Raw genomic sequence first — 22,692 nt, forward strand, 5'->3', positions numbered from 1 at the left:
CTAGCACGGACAGGAAAGGGCAGCAGGGCCAGTGATGGTGACAAGTCCCTTGTCAAGCTGTGCGCACCCTTACAAAGATCTACAGATAAGTAAAGGTGGGGAAGGTTTTACATGTTAAATCTGTCCTACAGAATAATGGAATTTCACTCTCTAGGGAGCAGAATAAATTTCACGCAAGTCCCTGTGTTTCCTGTGGAATTGCAGGAGGGAGCAATGCAGACCTAGTGGAAACACGTGTTGGAGGCTACAGGTAGAATTCTTTTCACAATGCTGCGTAGTTAGACCATACTGGGAAGCACATCTCTTCACCTTTTGTTTTATCAAAGAAATCCTGTTTTTCGGACCAGCCGCTGAGTGTGCAGATTTGTCGTGATGCAGAAATCTTACTTTCTTATTTTTCTCCTCTCACAAATTGGGATGAATGACTTTACTTTAGTACCTTATCTACTCACAGTCAGCTCTCCTGTGAACTGATGAGCTTTTTCTACCTCCCCAGAACAGCCAGACCCACGAATAAGATGCAGTCCATACCCACCCAGGGCTGTACTTTCAGTGACCAGGTTTGAAACGTTGTTCTCTGTTATACAGATAGAGAAGGAAGAGTTATAGAAAGGAAAGCTCAGCTAAAAATCTGGCCAAATGCTGGTATGTAATTTTTCCCACCGGCTAGGCACTTCTGAAAGCCTCAATCCAAAAAACTGTAGTCACAAGGCCTTAGAAGGGACTTGGTCTGGGCATGTTAAGGTCAAAGAAATTTGGTTGAGAAGATAACAGGGACTGGAGTGTCATTAGGATTTGCACTCAGATCTCCCAGCAGTTTTTCCACCAGCTGCGAAATGTGCCCCTTCTCCCTCTGCCCTGTTTCTAAAAGCTAAATACAAGGGTTGCCACAGAAGACCTCATCATGATGGTGTTTCTTGGAGCAGTACTTGTATTACAGAGCACCTATTGTTGCAGAAAAGGGGATAAAAGAGGGGATACTTCTGCTTGCAAACCTACCTCTGAATTAATACTTACCCATCACTAAGCTAAAGAGGTTAACAGTGATGAAGCCTTTTCCAGTCCCAGGAAGAAGGATGCTCTCGGAATGCAAAGTATTCTTGAACTTAGAATTGTACTTTCCCATCCATGCGTAATTTCAGTTTTTCAGCCTGTGAAGAGATGGAGCTCGTACATATTTTCTGGCCTTAAAAAAAACTTCAGCGCCTGTTGATGTGCTCTGAGTAATTCACAAGCATCTGGGAAAATCCTCTCGGCTCTAGTGGAACAAGAACAACTGTAGGGTTGGTTTGAACTCTCTGGCAAGAAACGAGTTGAGAAGTGAAGAGCCCAAGAGTGTGATTCTTTACTTGAATACAGAGAGACTTCTAAGCAGGAGCTGGAAGCAATTCAGACCTTCAGCAGCGCTCTGGAGGCCCAGGAGCCCGGCTTGTAGCCCAGTGCTCATATCCAGTTCATGTTCAAGCGGGCTGTAATGGAAAACAGCAGCCACTGATAAGTAACAATGGCCACGCTAGCTCTGAGCTCGAACAATCGAAGGTTCGCACAAGCTACTGCTCTGGCAAGTCCTGACTCCCAGGGGCACTGACTGCACGGCAGCTCCACTGGCAGCAGAAGCCGAGCATCTGAAATGTTCATTAGGAGGCGGTTGGACGCAGGAATGGTGAGACGCTGCAAGATCTAAAGGGTACTGAAGGGCCCGTGGGACCCTACACCTTGGGCCAGGGGAGAAAATAGAGGAACAGCTCTGCAGTCATTAACAATGATGGGGAACAGGCTAAGAAGCCAAGACTGACGGCAATGTCCAGCAGGCACTTCAGCAGTGTTATAATCCAGATCTCAGACCTCTCTTATCAGGGATACCTGCCTGTAGATTTGGGGGTGTTTTCTTACTAAGCTGCGATGGGGCAGGTCTACAGAAGGACCTTGTGGAAGGGGCCATTCAGACCAAAAATTGCAATTTTGGACAGCACAGCCCAGGCAAAATCACCAAGTTCCTCCTGTGTTAATCCCATGCCTTGTAGCTCTGGACCATTGTGGTCCCCACATTCCTTTAGAGCTCAGCTTTTGTGGGCAACAAAGGGCTTCACCACCAGCTCTATGTAAACACAGACATGTGGTACAAACACGGGGATGGAGATTTAGTTGCAAGACCCTGACAAAATTTGTGTCCATCGTTTTTTTCCAAACAGAAGCAAATGAAGGTGATTTTTGTATACTCTATATCTTTGAATTCAGGGGCTTTCATTACTTAGTTTTGAAATAAAGATGGCAGTGATGCTGAGCAGCTGCTGAAAGGAAAACTGTGTCCCTCTGTCACTAGCCCATAGGTGAGTTCATTTCTTTACAGAAAGTGGCCAAAAGACCAACTTTACATTGAAGTCTTACTCCATGCTGACAGATTGGCTTTGCCTGGGAGTGAATCTCCAGCTTGGGGAGATCAACTTTCTGGAAGGTGTTTCTGACACAGCTGGATGCAAGAAACATTTCAAGAGGAAGCCTGATTTCATGAACTTTACGGTGCAGATTAGCAGAGGATTTGGTTGGCATTCCTGGCCTAATCCTAGAAGTGCTTATGCGGGCTTTGTGCTGGCTGTTTGCACTGGATTTGGAAAATTGGATTGGACTCAAAAGTCTGACACATCATTCCAGCTCTGGCCTGCTGAAAGGAATGTGGAGAAGCTAGCTCACTGTGCCTCAGTTTCCCCTATGCAGAAAAGCCTCATTTGCAAGCTGTTTTGAGCTTTCCAGATTAAAGAAAAAAATCTGGGTTAAAATCTACTTCTTTAATTGGTTGGTCAGCAAAATGTCTCTCTCAGCAAAACGAGGATGTATTGCTGAGTTTGCATTAAGAGATGAACCCATACTTTACCAACTTGCCTTTCTTTTTTTCACTGAAGTCCCCTAGCGCAGTGTTGCTTATAGTTGAGGCCAGCAGGAAAGCCTCGTTGGAGAAGAGCACAGAACCCCTGTCTACCTTTCCCAGCCGGTAGCAATCTGTGCCTGGCCCTTGGCTGCAGAGGAATTTCTCAGTGTGTGATGCGTGTGGCTCCCTGCTCAGATTTATTGGAGCAGTGGTGAGAGGAAGGCATTACAGCAACAGACAACCTTTCTGATATTTCCTCTGGGGAGAGCAAGGAAAATAAAACAGCAAAGAGACTAAATATATGCCTAGAATGACTGTCCTTTTCCCTGCTGATGTTTCTAGTGCTCAGTGAAAACACTTATATGCATTTAAAAATGTTTCTTATTGGCACCATTGGCTGAAAAACTGCTGAGCTTTCCATCCACTGGGGATTATCATCTATTTCAGCCTCCTGCTCTGTAAATGAGGTCAGACGTCCTGAGAGACGTCTCTACAGCAGGTCACAGTCCATTGTAGGAACGTGGGGCTGCTAGAGAAGCTCCAGAGCAAGTCCTGGAGGTCCTGGGACCAGCTGCTGGTGGAGGGACCTTTCTCCAGGTGTTGTAAGACTTGCTGCTTTCCACCTGCAGTGCAGTGCAGAGGCTGCTGCTCCGAGCAGGAGCTGGTGAGCAGTAAGACATGCATCATCAGTATAGGGATCCTGACGGATGGAATTTTATGGACGATATGTATGGATGGGATTCTTATGGACATTGTTTAATGCTAGATTGAGGTTATGGTTGGACTTGATCCTGAGGGTCTCCTCCAACCGAAATGATTCTATGATTCTATGGTAGCATCTTGCATTTGATGTTAATCATCTGCGAATGCACTCACAAGGTGGAGCATCTTCACCCTGTTTTCTGCTGCAGCTGCAGATGTTCTTTGTGTCCACTGGGAACAGGATGCACAGTAGCCTGTTTATACAGCAGTGCAGGACCTTAATCTGGGACGCTGGGGAAAACAGACATGTGAGAGCCGCATTCCTGGGGAGTGGATTGAATCATAGAATAATTTGGATTGGAAGGACCTTTAAAGGACAAATAATCCAACCCCCTGCCATGACAGGGACATCTTCACCAGCTCAGGTTGCTCAGAGCCCCGTCCAACCTGGCCTGGGATGTCTCCAGGGATGGTTCATCTACCACCTCTCTGGCCAACCCGGGCCAGTGTTCCAGCCATTCCCCCTGCAGTCCTGTCCAGTGAACAAGACACTGAGACTTCAAGAGAGCATTTAGCACATCTTTGCATCTTCAGCTCTCCACCTTCCCATTCCCTCCTTGACCCCTTTTGGACATTAATGTAACACAGAACCAGGAGTTTGGGACCCTCTACAGCGATTGGGTCCCTTGTTCTTCACCAACGAGAGGGCTCAGCTCTGCCCAAGACAGCCCTGAGCATGAACCATCTGGTCCTGAATGACTTGTTGACAGGGGAAATCCAGGCCGGGCTGGAGATCTGAGGCGAGACCCATTCGTTGTTTGAGCCTGGCAGTTAAAACAACACACTGGCTTTTTGCTGGCATCCTTCACAGGGTGATTTTTTTCCCCCAAGTGAGTTCATGGCTCAGCCAGAGGCAATAATAACATGCCAGCATGTAACAAGGCTTTCCTATAAATATTTCTCTTTTAGCTTATGATAAAGTCAGTGTCTACTCAGATGGAGGGGAAGGGAAAGGCTAGGGAAATCTATTTGTTTTCTCATTTAAGCAAAACCACACATCCTTGTAATTATAACCAGGGAGGGAAGCAGCATCCTCTGGCAGTCATGTTCCTCTTAATGTGCTTTTTTGCTGGAATTATTTATGTCCTGTTAGTGGGAAGTATACAGAGTATGGTGATAGTAGAGAACAGCCTTCAACTTCTGTAATATGAAATGGTTCCCATTTGTGGCTAAAAAGAAAATCCCTAGAGAAACAAATAGAAAACAATTGGACTTCCAGTTTGTCTGAGCATCTGTAGGATTACATTAGAACTGCTGATTGGAACAAAAAAAATCTTTACTTTTTTTTTTTTCCAAATATTTTATTTATTTTTCCAAATCCCTATGTTATGCATTATTTTTTTCCCTTTTCTGAAAACTTTAGTTGCATAGGCGGCTATAGGAAAGCTAAAAAAAGATTATATGATAACAATGACTATTGTCAGCATTTCCCAAGGTGGATAATGTGTGCAAAGACTTCAGATGGGAAAAATCAACCGAAAATCAGGAATACCTATAGTGATTTCACGTAGGATATGAGTCTGTAGCCCTATGACTGGCTACCTGAGCATCTCATGGTATTTGGCATGTTTTGCCTTCCAGCACCTCCAGAAGACAGAAAACCAACATTATCTCCACTGAGGTCTGAAGAAGGGGAAAGCTGGGCTTTCAAATCTATTTGCACAACTCAGGAATGAGGAAAAGCACTTTGTGGACGTTCCCATGATGATCCATAAGTTGAGGAACACAGGGACAGGGGACATTAAGAAAAGCCCACCAGGGCATTGCTTTCATATTCAGTTTTTTAGGTGAATTATTCTTCCCTAAGATCATTTCTCAAAGTCCAGCTGAATCTACTCTTCCTTGTTCACTTCTTACTCCAGGAGAGGCACCTTTGGCAGATGTGTCACCACACCTGGATTACTCCAGGTTTAGGAAGGGATGAACAGCTGTAGGGAGCCGATGATCTCTCTTCATTTATAAGAAAGGGGCATCTACACAACCTTTTTAGAGCCTGCTACAAGCAGGTCCCTTCTTACAATTTTTCTTCTATTAATAGAGATTTTTTTTCTTCTTCTAATAACACAGAATTGTATTTTTGTTAAGGAGTTATACAAGGACTTCATTATACTCCCAAATTCTTCCATTTACATAGAGTCCTGCTACTTTCTTGTATCATCAGATTGATTTTCTCCTTGTTCCATTTTATGGGAATTTTCCACACTGGAAAAAACCAAACAACTAGAACCAACAATGACAAGAGAAACCGTGCAGACAGCTGATGGCATGTTCCCAACAGCCCCATCCTTCTGAAGCATCTGGCTGCGATTTCGAGCAGCACTTCAATAGTTTAACTCTTTTCAAGTACGCATACACTTCTTATACTAAACAAAAATGTAAAATTATATCTCTCCTCTGGAAGAGAGGCAACCCAAAACTTCAAATTCCTCTTGCATTTCTCAGTGAATCAGCAAAAAGGATTCATAGGGTGAGCTGTGTGTTTTATGAATTTATTACCAATGGAAAATCCCAAAAGTCTACGTGCTCTCATTCAAATTTTGTGGTGTTCTTTTTATACCAGAAGGGCTGGTTTTAGGCAACATCTGTGTAGCTTTGAAAGCATTGTCTCTGGAGTGCCCACAACCACAGGACAGACAGCTTTCTGCCCGTCTCCGGTGCATATGACTGCTTGGCAGGTTGCCGTCAAGTTGCAGACAGCCCTGGCGGGTGTGATGGGATGAAGATCATTGCATGGGAACGCTGTGTCCCAGGGCTGCCATCTCCACCTTGAGTCAAACATCCTTATCTTCCAGGGCCTACAGATTTCACAGGATCATTTTGGTTGGAAAAGAGCTTTCAGATCATTGAGTCCAACCATTAACCCAACACTGCCAAGTTCATTGCTAAACCACGTCCCTAAAAACCTCATCTGCACATCTTTTAAACCCCTCCAGGGATGGTGACTCAAACACTTTGGGTTCGTCCGGTGATTATGAGGTGAGAAAGCAAAGATGTCCCCATTTATGTATTTATTTTTAAAGCTGCTGTCAGAAACTCTCCCCCGGTATTCCCAAGTCAAGCTGCAGCCCATTTACAATGTTGTAATAGGGGTGGTGGCTTCTCCCAGTCCCAGTTCTGCAGTCTGGTGGAAACAAGGACTGTTGGGGGCATGACCAGAAAATCCAGTCTCCTCTGATAACACATGCAATGGCTGCTTGGCAGCAATGTTTAATAAAGTGCAAAATCCTCCAGAAGACAATCTTGCAGTTGGAGCATTCATAATGTTTCTTGTGTAGGTTCTCCAGCATCTCATGTGGTGGTTGAGGTCACAACACAGCCTTTTCCTAGTTGCTTGCTTTCATCAGCCTTGTTTGAAACAACACCTTTGAGACCTCTGTTCACCATATCTATCGGAAAGAGGCTGAAGACTTAATATTACTGAGGAAATAAAGGGCAGAAGATCAAACAGGAATACACCCTCACTGACATCCCTTCAAACACACACAGCATGGCTGCAGCAATAGGAATTACTTGTAGTTCTGATGAATGAACTTCTACAGCTGAATGAATTTTAAATTGCCAAGTAATTATATTATTATTTTTGGTTGAAAAATACTGATTTGTATATATCATTTTTTCCCCCCCCCAGAATTTGTTGGCTTTGCAAAAGATGTCAACATGAACTTTACTTGAAAAAGAGTATCGATATTTTTCCTTTCAAGAAAAATATAAGTATTATTTCCCTGGTTGTAAGCGTCTTTTTGTTCTGGAGTATAAACCAATAGTGCAGAAATTATATACTGTGGTCTAAATTGCAACATTATTAAAATGAAATCACTTAGCAGATTCAAATTTGTTTTCACCACCAGTTTGTGGTTCCAGATTATTCTGGAGATTCCTCTTTCCCTCCCCTTCATTTTGAGTGGGGAAAATGTTTCAACAGATCAAAAATTTTCAGGAACTGGGAAAGTCACCTCTTCTTATGCACCTATTTCACACAGATGAGCAACATACAGAGGTAATGTGGGAAAAACTGGGTCACCCAAAGACTCACGACGAGAAATACAGATTACGTGCCCACAGTTCCTTGCTCTTCCATCCCTGTTTGCTGAACCCCAATACCACAAAGAGCTGTAAAAGCTCTTGTAGTCATCTGGATGATTAGCTGTAGATTTTGACAACTTGCTGGAACTGCTGTGTGTTATGTTAATCTTGCAGGAAAGGGCCCTGTGTTTAGGGGACAGATGTTTGTAATACGTATGTATTGATTACAAAGAACTCTTGGGCCCCTACCCGTAGACAGCTGCATTTCATTGTAAGGAAAATCTTTATTTTTTTCTCCCAAATCCATCCTGTGAACTATTATTGAAGGAAAGGTGTACATGTGGTGCAGCTCTGTGAAGTAACCATTGCATGAATCACTTCATCTCTGTGTGCTTCAGCTTCCTTACCTGTAAAATGGGTCCAGCACTACTAAAGGTCTTTTGCAAGGTGTTTGGAGTTTCTCCTGCTCAACTGATAAGATTTGTTTTCCTAATCAATGACCATGAGAAAGAACAGGGAGCATGAACTCCAGCCTGGAACAAAAGACCCCAACATACCAGCACCGGGCATGGACAATGTGAGAAATACACTTCAAATGAATTCAAATGAATGTCAGTTAACACCATTCCCCGGTGTATCACTGCCCAGATTGGACTTGATGGGAAAACATTCCCCACCCTAGCTCTCATGGGCTGGTCAGAGATAACACCCTTGTGTCCCAAGGCTTTCTGGTCACATCATATCGGTGTGACTGGGCTGGTACTGTTGTTCTCAAAGGGCTGAGAAAAGGTGACCACATTTGTTATTCTTACTGCATCCAGGCCACACCAGTAGCAGACCTGGCTCTTGGAAACCATCTCTGTTCATTATTAGAACTATTTTCTTTAGAAAACACTCAATGGCCAGCGTGGATTAATTTTTCCTTCCCTGTAATCAAGGTTAGTTAACATTTGCATGTGGTAATCTTTTTCATAAGTTCCTGGACATAAATCACTCATCAAAGAGAGTCTGGTGGCTTGGGAAAAGAGAACAGCCATCTAAAACACCATTGTGTGGGCTGGAGGTTGTGCGTGCTCCTCTATCCCCAGCCGTTAATAGCAGCAGAAAAATTAATCCAGCCGTGGAGTATGGCTGGGTAAAATGCAGATAAACGGCATTTCTGAAGAAAGAACTGGAGAGTTGGTACAGGTGCTTTGGCATCCCTCTGATTTTGTGTGCCCTTGAGGAAGGTAAAACCTGCCCCAATGGAACTATCCATCTGGAAAGAGTGAGAAACCACGGTGAAAGCCACTGGGGTTGTACTTGTCTGGGCATTAGAGTTTGCCTCTTCTCCAAATACAAACAGAGCATAAAGCAGTCATTGGACAGCATCACTCTGACCCAGTCACCAGGTACAAAGTTTATGTTTGAAAACCAAACAGCAAAAAAGTGGCATCATCCGCCTGGGCTCTTTAAGTGGATTTTTAAATCATAGCAACAAATGGATGCGCTTACTCAGACTAAGGCTTATGTGTGCTGGGACATGCAGGAAAGTTTTTCCAAATTAACTAAAAGCGCGTCTTAGGAACAAATTCACTGAACATCATTAAGGCCTTTCCTGCGCAAATGTTTAGGGTGGTCCACTGGATTAGTTAGCCCAGTTTATATTTTCAGTGTGTGCTATATCACACCAACTTTCCCCTTGTGCTCTCTACAAGAAACTCAAACTCACACTAATCTGGTGCAAGCCTGTGCCCATGGGAACAAACCACAGATAAGCAGTTCTTATATAACATATATAATATATTTTATATATATAATATATATATAATATATTTTATATATATAATATATACTATATGTAAGGAACAGAACAAGAAATCTGGGACTTGGTTCTGCTCGTGGAGTTGGGAGCCTCTCCACCACGCAGGAAAAAGGGATAACGGAGCCTTGGAGGACCATGTGGAGCATGAGGGACACTTTATGCCATGGCAAGACCTCCAACAAACACCAGCCAGTGAAGAAAGCTTGGTCTGATCATGCTCAACTTGCATTTTCACCAAGTGTTCCTTCCTGAGTTTACCCCAATCACTACTAAGCTTCAAACAGCTCATCTTATAGTAATTGCTGGACATCCAACACCATCTGTGGGGCCTTCCAGGCAAGTATGGACCTTATCTGAAGTCTGCTTTGCTCACAGGATCCCAGCACCTCATGGAGGCCTTGGCAGGTGGCTCATACCCTGTGAGATCACGCTCATATCCATTATTTTAAGTCCTGTGAGCATCACAGAAGAGTAACTGTTTCTTGATGGATGTTGCCTTCACCTGGTCAAAAACTTGAACGATTCCAACAAAAACCTGTTTAGCAGGAACTCAAGGAGCAACAAAACACATGTTACTGAGTCACAAGACCTAGTCCTGGCCTAACATGCTGTGTCTATTACAGTTCTACTCCACTCCACTAACTAAGCAGAGAGCTACTAAAACATAACCCCAAGTTTATTATGTTAAATCTGTAGTAAATCTGTCATGGCCATTCAGGCACTAACATATGACTGTGGAAAATATGTTGGCTTATGATTTGATAGCAGCAGATGGGCACTTTGCTATTGTTTCATCATCGTAAACTACAGGGAAACGTGTAGTTACAAGGATCCAAAGTCTGCAGGACAGATCTTTGGCTGGTGTAAAGTGGCCCAGTGCCAGGGAAATCCACGGAGCTCCGTCAATACAAACCAGCTGAGGACCTCATCCTGCACTTTCAACTGCCATCTCGTAAGAGGGTAAGAAGGACCATCCTGGCTTGGGCTGAAGGTTCATCTACCTCAGTGTCCTGTCCCTGTCAGACATGAGTTTTTGCAAAAAGTGGAAGAATGGAGCAGGAGTGACTGTTTCACTAGACAGAAATTTCCAGCTTTTGGCCACTAGTGAGTAAGGAACATCCTGTGCCAAGTGATCACATTTAATAGCCACTGATGGCTTTGTCTCCATTATTTCTTCTCTTCACTTTGGAAAAGTCATTTATACCTATTACCTTAAAAATGTCATGTGAGAATGCATTTGATAGCAAAATTAAGCAGTTTATGCAAAAATAGTGCTTTTCCATGTTTTAAAATTATTACCTTTGCATTATTTTATTGTCTCTTATTACTTGATCTGTAAGAAAGGGTGGATAACACTCTGCTCTTCATGTCCCTCGTAAGTTGGTCAACATCTAAGATATCTGCCTGTCATCTGTAGCCTATCAGATAGATCTGTCATACAATCATAGAATCTCAGAATAGTTTGTGTTGAAGGGACCTTCCCAGCTCCCCCAGTGCCCCCCCTGCCATGAGCAGGGACATCTTCACCAGCTCAGGTTGCTCAGAGCCCCGTCCAGCCTGGCCTGGGATGTCTCCAGGGATGGTTCATCTACCACCTCTCTGGCCAACCTGGGCCAGGCTCTCACCACCCTCAGGGCAACAATTCCTTCCTCATGTCCAGCCTGCATCTCCCTCCTTTAGTTTAAACCATCACCCCTTGTCCTATCACAATGGGCCCTGCTCAAAACTCTGTCCCCATCGTTCTTATAGGCCAGGGTGGACATTCCCTGTCTACCTCAATTTGATTTTTCTCTGCCACATAAACTCTTAAAGGGACAGACTGAGAAAATCCTACAAAGATGCAAAGTGTATTAAGTGTTTAGACTGTGGCCTGGAATTCACTTTGTATTTTAAGGAGACAATTAAACTAATTGGAGGGAAAAATGGAAATACTTGAGAATCTGAGTGAAAATGCTGGATATTCAATTGCAATAGAGTTTTTTTGTTTTGTATCTGTGAGTGAACCGGCATGTATTAGCAGAGGTCCAATGACTGAAACAGCAGGGAACTCTGTTTTATTTGGTGCTCCTCTGTCTTTTATTTTGGTTATTCGCAGAGTGGAGGTAAAATGCAATGTGGAGGATGGAGAGGTGATATTGCCACCTAGGCCAGTGGCTCTGCAGAGCCATAGAGAAACCTCTGGAGCTTGTTTCCGACCAACTCCTCTGAAAGCAATGTTCATCCAACATCAGATTAGGTTGTTCAATGGCTTGTTCAGTTGAGTTGTGAGACTTTCCAGGGATGGTGATCCATAAGCTCTCCAGATGCCAGTTGCAATGCTTTACCACCCTCACCAAAAACTTTTTCATTCTTTTTGATCCATTGCCTCTTACTGCAGTGCACCTCTAAGAAGAGCTTGGCTCATCCTTTCTCTGAATCCCATTGAGGTATTTAATTTAAAACACTAGATCCCACTTTTAACTCTTTTCTCCAGGCTGAACAACCCCAGCTCCTCCAACCTCGTCTTGTATTTCACATGCTGCAACCCCTTGGCTGTCTTTGTGGCCTCTGTTGAACTCTCCCGGTTTTACAGTTTTTTGATGGGGACCGAAACTGGGCCCATCAAGGAGTGGACAGCAGAGCACATCTCTGATTGTTCTCTTCCTTTCTGATTTTTGCCAATGATTTTTAACAGTCAGTGTGCACAAAATCCCCGAGGACATGAATGTTTTATTTTACACTTGCGTACAGCTCCTAGCAAAAACATTTCTTAGTCATGACTAGGCTCAGCAGTAGTAACAAGAATGACAATGATATGGTGCTACTACTAATAATAGTAGTAATAATAATAACACTAACAATAATAATAGAGCATTGCCACCTGTAATAATTAATAATAATATTAACTGGCAATAATATAATACAGTCTTCTAGGAGCAGTGGGAATATGACATTTCAGTGGCGGATATTTGTTCTTTCTGCTCCTAGCCCAGAAAATATGTAGGGTTTTGGCCTCTGATCATTATTAAATCCCTGAAAAACACTGCGGCAAAAACCTCACGATGCTGTCTGTATTTTACTAAGATTTTCAGGGCCCCATTTCTGGTGAACTTATTTCTTTACAACAGGGTAAAACTTATTCTCTACTCGCTGAATTGTTTTAATAAGAAAAAAGTGGGAATAAAGGTAGTCATATTTTCCATGAACTTGCCCTTGTTTATAGCTGGTGGGAGGAGGCCTCTGTAGATAGCTAAGATTTCTGGATATCAAATTTTAATGAAAAGGAATAATAAAAAGTATTCTGTCTTTTTGAACACCATAAGCATCCTCACAAGCCCACCTCTGTTTCCACAGCGAACTGAGGTTATGGCTGGACATGTTCATCCAGATCCTTTATGCTAAACCCATGTACCATCACTCTACAGGGATCTCCTTTTGAATGACCCAGGGAAAAACAGCCTGGTTGTCCTTCAAAAGTTTGTTCTAAGTCTTTTCCCCATGTGTAAAGGTGGGATATAGGCAGTAGTAGGAACAACCTACAAGGAGAAAAGAGGCCAGATTTTGGCTGAAGGATCCAGCAGGAAACTGGTTCATCTAAGTGAGGCTTAAGTTTAATTTCTTCATTGTCAGTCCAAAAACCACTCTCATGAAAAGGAAAAGCTGCCATTCATACCTGCTATTCAGCCCTATCCCTTTTCCAGAAATAGGAGACCCTTGTGTTATATTTCAGTGGAAGAAGATGATGGGTTACCTTCTACATCTCACTGCCCGTGTGTGGGCACAGCTGGTTTAAAACTACCGTCGTGTCTTCATAAACCCAAATATTTCTACTGATTTGGGGAAAGTCAGCCCCACAGTTTCCTTTTCTTTAATGTGAGAGAAATATTCTGTGGACACAGTCATCCCTTCCGTGTTGACATGTGACTCTTTTTTTTTTAAGTATTAGAGGTTCCTTGCCATATTGACAGAAGAAAAACACCACCCCTACCTGAAAAAATACTCTCCTAATAAATTTTGCTCTCTACGCTTCTCTTTTAGCAGAACCAGATGCTGAAATATAGACCAGAACTTGGACATCTGAGAGTGCAGAACATAACCATAGAGAAGTTGCAAGGTCTGGATGTAATGACAGCCAGAAGCTTGGAGAACAGACTAAAAGAAAGTTCGGTTTATACATGTCTTGTCCTTACGATGTGCTGAGCATCCACCAAGACCACTGCTGGAAACGGGATAAAAAGCTAGATGGACCTCTCCTCTGATCTATGGCCATATTTGTATTTTTATGAGCTGGCTTCTGCCCAGGCAGGTTGAGATTCCTGCACTTTCTAGGGCTGTCCATAGTGTCTCACCAGAATGAAAAAGTCCACACATTTACTCACAGGTCTGAAGACCAGGATGGTCCAAAATGAAGCTTGAGTCTGACTTTTTGAATGGCCCAGCCTGGCATATTTTACATGGCAGATACAGCATCCAGAATTTTTCACGCTCTTACTCAAAACAAAGTCCAGAGCAAGGAAAAAGGAATTTTTCCTAAGGTGAATTCTGACCTTTGCTGTGAAACCCACTCACCATCACCTGTATTAGATGTGGGGGAAAAGGGAAGAATGGGAATGTTGCTGAACTGATTAAATCTGCGCACAAATCCATATGTTACATTATTGAAAAAGGAGAGAAGGAAGAAGAAAACAAGCATTTGCAACAGGATGAAATCTGGGAAAATGGGACCAAAAACTCTTTGTAATTCAAAGCAGTTGTGGGAGTTCTGAGCCCATAAGCCATAAATGACTAAAACATGTCCCTGCGTTTTGGATTACGAAAAAGATATTAGGGTGGGTTTTTCTCTCTTTTTAATGGGATTTGATGGGATGCCAAAATATCAGTTTGGGTCTTTCTCTTTCTTTAGTATTTTTTTAAATGGCTCAACTTGCCAAACGTGCTCATGAATACAATTTTCCCTAAAAATGCACCGACTTAGGAGGAAAAAAACACAGGCACACAAATTGTCTCATGTTACTCGGCATGTAAAACTTTTTTTTACTTGTATTTAAAAAAAAAAATGAAATAAAGCGTAAGTCCTGCAGCAAGCCAGTAGGTTTTGCTGGGAGCTGGTACTGTGGCCTCCTGGACAACCCTTTGTACATCAGTGAGTCCCACTGTTGAATGAAGAACGTCTCCTACCTCCCCCTGAAACGTTCTTATTTCTGTCTTGGTGTCACCAGCTCCCGTCCTGCGTCTAAGCTGTGGCACATTCCCAGAGCTACTGATTTCTGAGGGCTCTGCATTAGATGACTTCCACCTGCTCCCAAAGGCTGTCTGCCTGCAAATTGTGGCCTTTTTTGGAAACGTATTTTAAAAAAGAGGGGCTGATGTATTCGCAGAGGCAATGTTTTTTGAATGCAAACTCACAATACATAACACACAGTCCTGCCATGAACAGGAGTAGTAATAAATTTTCATGAGCTACAAATTTCATCCATGTATCAGGCTTGTGTATTCAAGCTGTCAGCCTGGATTGAGAGGCCATTACTGTGTCTGTCAAAGAAACATTCACTTTCCAGAGAGTGAAGCAGAGTTTATTACTGCAATATTAGTTACAGTAGCTGCAGGGAAGTTCTGGGCAAGTGTTGTCCAGATCTGTAGCAAAGAGAATCTGTCTTTAAGAAGGTAGTTTCCAAGTTGTGCTTGGCAGATACCTGGAAATCCTTGGAGTACGCCAAAGATATATGTGCAAGATAACTAAGAACTTATTGTCAGAAAGCTTCAAACCACTCAGTGAGGATGGCACATCCCCTGGAAAGGACCTGGAGTTCAGTAAATAAAAAACACATTGGCAACTACTGCTGTAGGAAATAACCGAAGTCTCTGGGGTGATGCTGTGAGGACTACCAAAATCCTGACGCTGCCTTGACTGGGTTTCTCTGTGGCTTCCCCACAGGCGACTCTATTTCTAATAAACTGGTTATACTTCTTTTTAAGACTTTGTTTGGTGACAGTTTATTGAGGATGAATATACGACCAACAGAAATTATGACCACGTCCAAGACATGGGTCTGAGGATCACATGCTGCAGACAATAATAAGTACATGAGGAGAAAGCACTATAAATACTTCAATTTCCTGTGCTGTTGGATTGTATAATACTCTCTAGCTCTTTGTGAACAGTTTACTAATTCTTTATAGACTAGTCACGACCAAAATCTTAGGTTTATGTGGGACCAATAAGTTGCTACAGGCCTGGAGAATCGCTCAGGCTGAAGTTTTGCTGTTTTGATTCTATGAAACTGTGTTCTGCTAAAACATTATGCTCCCTAAAGCTCAGGGATACAGCCACCAAGAAAAAGGAACACTTGATAAAGACTCAGCAGTCCCTTTCCTGGCTGAGCAAACTGAGAGTGCCATATCCATTTATTTATTTACCCACTGATTTATTTATTTATCTTGGATTACTCTAACAAAGCCAGTATCTAATCCAAGACCATTGGGCACCCTCACACATCATTAACCTACTCCTGTCCGTGCGGTGATAAATATTTGGCATGAGCTCATGGGGCAGAAAATGTCTTCAGCCTTATGACAAACAAACTCTGAGCCTTTCCAAGCATCTTATGAGAGGATGGGGTGTTTTGGTATCTGTTCCACCACCGTCCATTTGTTTCTGAAATGTCAGCCACTCACAAGACCTCTTCTCCAGCTCTCTGAATCATTTTATTGGGAAGAAGCTCCAAGAAAGAGAAATATTCCTGTTCTGTGAATATAGCACACAAGGGACCTGCATAGGCTGTAAGTGGCTTGCTCAGTTGTTTGCAGTAGTACGAGGAGTAGCTCTTCTGCAGGGCAACTGTTTAAAGGAAGAGACTTGTTAAGACCACAATTCCTACAGATACGGCGCTCATTTGCTCATCAGAACAATGATTGAAAACACGAGTTGTCTGTGTCAGCTCACATTTTTTGGAGAATTTCATCTGAGAGATGTTCTGTAGAGGAAAAAAAAGTTGCCCACCATGTCGGAGAGTCCTGGCAAACACCCTGAGATGCAGGAAACAAGAGCAGAGAGAGACCACAAAGCTGCCGAGAAGCTTCTCTCCTGCCAAGTGTGCAAAAGAAAGCCAAGCATGGCTGAATGTCCTGGAGAAAGAATTGCCACCATGTTTCTGACCAACATGGTGAGAGACATGTCAGTCTATCAGCAGAAGGCTCACCCGGGTTCTAGAACATGAGTTGACAACTTGGATGGAAAGGGCAGGCTTCCAGCTTGAGTGATGTTTCGTTCAGTGTATCCCGGCTGATGATCTGGGATAAAAATGGAAGGCTGTAAACACCCCTTGATCAGCTGCAAAGCTCCCACTGACATCACTGTGATGACTACACAGAGATCAGGGCCAAAATATGGGCTTTTTTTGTAGTACAGAATATGGGGTTTTTTATTATTTATTATTTGTTGCCTATAGCTTTGCTCAGTGGGAAAACCTTCTGTCTTTAATGACTCAAAGCATCTTCCCTTTATTTTCTTCTCGACTGTTTCTCAGCCCATTTCTTCAGCTCTCCTCTTTTCCTTTCTTGCATCTCACCTCCCTTTCCTGAGGTTTTCCACCCACTCATCAGCGGAATAGTCAGTGTTTCAGATGTCCTCGTTAGGCAGAAGACAACTACTCACTTGTCTAAAAGCCTTGTGGAGATGTTGTTCTTCTCCACTCCTCTCTCCCTCCCAAGCCTTCAGAGTCATTGAATTGTGGTTTGGTGACGTCTCCAGAAAATGTCTTTGTGCCAGCATCCCCATGACAACTTCTTGAAGTTTCTCTGTGGCTTTTCTCTGGGGAATAGAACCTCACACTCTGTTTTTCACCTGCAACTTATTACTAGGTACAGTAGGAACAGGTTGCATGAGGCAGTTGTGAATGCCCAGGGCTTAGACGAGTCTCAGCTGCTGCCAGTTGTATGGCGCAGAAACTGGTTTTATATAAATCTATTGGGTGAGGTTTGGAGGGTAAAAGGTTATTCTGCAGAGAAACAAAAGCCTGAATATTTGTATCACTGGTTCCAAATGCTCAGAAGTGATGAAGCAGCACTCTCTTCCTCTTCCCTGGTCGCGCATCTTCCAGTTGGCTTAAAAATCATGAGTATAGGAAAACAAAATATTATAGATTGGTTTTATTTCTTCTCTGGCTTTTGAAAGCCAAGCATTTTCTACCAACAGACGGACTAGATTCTCACTTATGTTTTGAAAAGAAAACTGAGATAGTTCAATGTCATATCATTCTGGCTTTGGATCTGTAATACCATGAGAGTCAGAAGACAATCTTAAACAAGCACAAAGGTTTTCTAATCAGAACTCAAACCAGCTGTCTGCAATAGGGTTTGAACTTTGTGCTGTCAAATGTAAATTAAAATTATCAATGATGAAATATATTGATTCTACAACAGTCCTCCTAGCATTAAATTGTAGAAGAGAATGAGTTTTACTGATGAGTTCCTTGATCCCAGGAGACAGAGCACCTGCATCCTATTTGGAGCTCTGCCATTATTTGAACATTTGCCCATCAATGTCCAAAACGAAGTTATAATAACAAGTCCTTTCCTCATCTCTAATTTCTGTGATTTTATGAGTACAACTCTACGCTGTCTAAACTTCTTGGGAAAACATACAGGGCATGCCCATGACTGTGCTTTCGAAAGAATTTGTGGGATTATGTCAGACAGTTCCCAGTGAGCCAAGATCAAAGATATTGGGTTGCAGTTTTTAATAAAGCTTAACTGATCATGACAGCTAGTTCATTCAATATTTTTGAGCTGACAGGATGCATTGAAGGAAATACCCAATTACAGGAGATTATGCATCTACGAGGACAATGGATGCTGCTGTGTATTATTTTTGGTGAACATTAGAAAAATAATAAATTGAAATAGAGTTAAAGATGAGGCTGCTATGAAAATCAGATCTCAACACGGTGTTGATAACTACAATTTTAGACTATCAAGGGACGCTTTGGTTACACAAACAGCGTGAGATGCATAGATAGAAGACATAGATTGAAAGACAGATCACTACACAGAATGTGTAGTCATCTAGGGTGGAATTGACACCTACTGCTTCAGTGACAATGCAGAGTACAGGTCAAAAAAAGGCTATTTAAACAGCTACTGCACAGGGCTGCCTGACTCTGGAAATACTTTAAGTTGCAGTGACATCTCTTGAATTCAGAAGGTGGAGCAAAAATTCAGGTGGCAATCTGAACATTTATAGCATTTGGAAACAGACTTACAGAGCACCAGCGTCACTGGGCATCGGCACAGAAGGGCTTGGGATAGTGATGGGAGAATATTGGACATGAGCCGTCAATGTGCTCTTGTGGCCCTAAAAACCAACTGTGTCCTGGGCTGCATCACCAGCAGCATGACCAGCACAGGTAGGAAAAAGAAAAAGAAGAAGAAACTCCCCTGAAAGATTTGATTGACTGCATTTTGAGATACATTGAGTGTGATTGATTACAAAACCCTTCATAAAAGCATTGGAAACAAACCATGGGGCCATAATATACTTCTAATATAAAGGGTAAAATAGAGACACCAAAAAGAACATGATTAAAAGGAGCTGCAGTAACAGCTTTCGGGAGAAGTAATATTTTTGGTAAAATTATTGTGAAGGGAGGAGAGGGGAAGGTTGAAACAATAAAACAAAACAGCCACTTGAGAATACAACTCCGTTCTAGCAAGGTTTTGAAATGCATCACGCTTTTTTGGACTTTTCTTCCTATGTGTGCGGGTTGTGATGATACAACAGCTAGTTTGGGATGCTTTGTCTTCTTGGCAGGTATTTTCAGAGTTTGTGAGCCTAGTCTTTCTTAAATGTGTTACAAAACTCACTGTCTTCCCTCTATTCCTCCATCTTTAGCCTTTCCCCCCATTACTAGTTAGTAAGAGACTTTGTCAATCCAACAATGTTTTTTCTCGCTTCTATCTGCAGCTATTTCTTTTAATCACTTTTTAATTAACATTCACCCATCTCACTTCTTTTTCCTTTGTTTTATGAAAATATCTAGATACTTCTTTTTCAGGAGATATTTTTTAGCTTCCTTTTATATTTTAATTGATTTAACTTCTTTCTTTTATGCAGTGCTACGAATCCTTGCTAATTCAAATGTCAGGTATGCTGCTCATGAACCCAACCAACCACAGTTACTGTAGTGCAAAGACCAGAATATGCTCATGATTTTAAGCCTCGTAGAGTGTGAAATCTGTTCCTCAGCTCAAAATTACTGCTTTAACATTTTTTTATTCTGTTTTGACAAGATTCAGTTCAACCTGGGAAGATCATGTGTCAAATAGAGTTTTCACCCTCAGAATAACCATCAAATTAAGTATCAAATGGCAAAATTCACACTGCACAGATTTTGAAAAGACGTTTGACAAACTGCCTTGTGATTCATTTTGAAATACCCTGAAGTGTTGGGGTATTCCAAAAAAAATAATGAACATCATCAAGTCTTTTTTTTGGTCAGAGGGCAGCCTTTGTGGGCCAAGAGGAGCAGTTCTGAGTCTGTGTGTTCACTCAGATACTGATGTGAGATGAGGATGAGTTATATCACCTGTCCTGTGTGGTACCACCACTGACTTCTCTAAGGTTAAGCAGAGACAGTTCTGGAATAGATGATCAAAATATGTAAATTTTGCTGATGGCAGCTCTCTTGGGCAACAGCTCAGCTGCTCTGCAGGCAGGAATAAAACCATCATTCAGCATCACAAAATCCAAGGTGAAGCTAATAGCTTGTGATGAAAATATTAATACAAAGAGACTCCCAGCAGTTTCCAACTCAAAAATTGTCTTTTAGAGGGCAAAAAGTTGCAAAAGTTGAACTTATGTGCCTTGCCAGGATCATGATTGGTGAGGAAATTCAACAGGAAATAATACCATTATTCGGCAAGGCAGCTGCTGATATTCAGGGCCTTGTATCCCTCAAAACCTACAGCCGACAGATTGAACTCCGACTCTCCAGCTCAGACATTCTTTCCACCTTTACACACAGATGTGAATGCTGGAAGCCCACCAAAGGTATAAACAAGATATCTCAATGCTTTGCAAAGCAAATGCCCTAGGAAAGCAAAACAAACCCCTGAGGATTAAATGGAGTGAGTTTGTAAGAAATATTGGGATTCCTCAAGCTTCTGACAGACCCTTATCTCCAGCAGAATGTATCCAAGTTATGTGAAGAACGCAAAGCCAGAGCGTCTGACACAGCAGGTGGGACAGTAAGTAGCAAGAGAAACATATGAAAGAAGTTGGCTGAAAGAACAGAAATATCAAAATCCAGGCAGCTGGGGAAAAAATAGGTGAGTAAATGATGAGGAGAACATGCAGAGAACAACACAGGGTAGAGAATAATGGACAAGCTGGTTTGAATTTTAAAGTTTCATCTATACTAAAAAAAGGTAACAGCCAAGAGCCAGACTTGAGCAATGGTCTGATCACTTGTCAATATGATTATAGAATGAAGAATGTTGGAGATGACCTCTGGAGGTCCCACAGGATGAAGGAGATAGAAAAGTCTCACCACAGAGTCTGTAGGACAGCTGTGGCCTGGAGAACAGGAGAACCTCAGATAAACTAGCTGGCTGCCCAACCTGCAAGTAAAATACCATGAAATACTCTTGTGAAACAATCCAAGAACTACAATATGGTGAACAGCTGAGCCATGACTAAATATCTTTGAACATCTGGGCCTGTTTTGGAGCTGGGTTCCCTGACACCCAACCATAACTGGGAGTCAGCTGGTCTGGGCAACAACTTCTTGTGTACTTGAGATGTGTACACAGCTCACCAGGGAAAGTTTCAGGCCTGTGAGGCTTCCAGGACCTCTTGCTTCAGTCTTCAATGTGACACAGAAGAAAAAGTGAAACACCATCTACTGTTAGTTTCATCTAAGGGGTCCTTCACTACAAGAAAGCCCTTGAGGCACTAGAGTGAGTTGAGAGAAGGGAACGGAGCTGGTGAGGGGCTGGAGCACAAGTGTGATGGGAGCGGCTGAGGGACCTGGGGGGTTCAGCCTGGAGAACAGGAGCTGAGGGGAGACCTTGTGATCTCTGAACTGCCTGAAAGGAGCTTGGAGCCAGGGGGGTCGGGCTCTGCTCCCCAGGAACAAGCGCTAGGATCTGGGGAACAATTTCTTCCCCAAAGGGCTGTGGGGCATTGGAACAGGCTGCCCAGGGCAGTGGTGGAGTCACCATCCCTGGAGGGCTGGACAGACGGACATGAGGTTCTCAGGACATGGGGCAGGGACAGGGGTGGGTTATGGTTGGACTCAGTGGTCTTAAAGGTCTTTTCCAATTGAAATTATTCTATGATTAGCTTTTCTTCTCTATGGCAACCAGTGCCAGAGCACCTCTGAGAAACTTGAAGGATCCTTCAAATGATTTTTGGAAACAACTGCAGCTGAAGCTCCTCAAAAGTGTGTTTAAAAGTGGAAGCAGTGCATTTCTGAGTTTTGAAATAGTTTTGGACATTCAGAGTAACTTTCAAGCACAAGAAATGCACCATATCCACAAGCACTTACTTCAGTCTGGCTAGGCAAACACGCATGTAGAAACAAGCATTTAAAGAAAAAAAAGAAGAATCCAAACAGTGTGCTCAGCACTCTGAAAAGGAATGAGCTGCTAGTCAAACCTGAAGAGCAGGATATAGTCCTGCAGCAATAGCAGCTGAACTTGCAGCAGTCACCAGCTGGCATAAATTGAAATAGCTCCGTCTCTAGGTGATATAAATCAGCTGGGTTCCAGCACAGCTGATCTTGGTGTAGGGGATAAATCTGTGTAGTGCTCACACTGGTTCCTTCTGTGCTGGGGGTAGGTGCATCTGATCCTCTAGGCATGGGAAGCTCTTGGCAAACTTGGGTTTTTCTTCTCTTTTGCTGCTGGGGAGAAGCCAGGTTGTTCAGCAGAGGCTGAGCATGCCTGTCTGCTGGATAGCTATAACATAAGGAGAGAGGGAGAGCAGAAGGGAGGCAAAGGAGACCCAGACCAAATAAAAGTGAGATCTGGAAAGGAAAAGAGGAGGTAACAGGAAAGAAATAAGAAAAAGAGAGAAAATATGAAAGAAAAGAAAAGGAAAATATGGATAGTAAAAAAGTGCTTAGTAGAGGAGACTTAAGGTTTCAAAACAGAGTGGTTTGAAGAAGGGCATATGAATAGAAGAGAGGGAGGATGGCGTGATGAATGACTGGGAGGAGGAGAGCGGCTGCAGCCTTCCCCAGGTTGGGGGAAGGGGGGG

Source organism: Columba livia, chromosome 4 (assembly GCF_036013475.1).
Source record: "Columba livia isolate bColLiv1 breed racing homer chromosome 4, bColLiv1.pat.W.v2, whole genome shotgun sequence".
NCBI lineage: Eukaryota > Metazoa > Chordata > Aves > Columbiformes > Columbidae > Columba > Columba livia.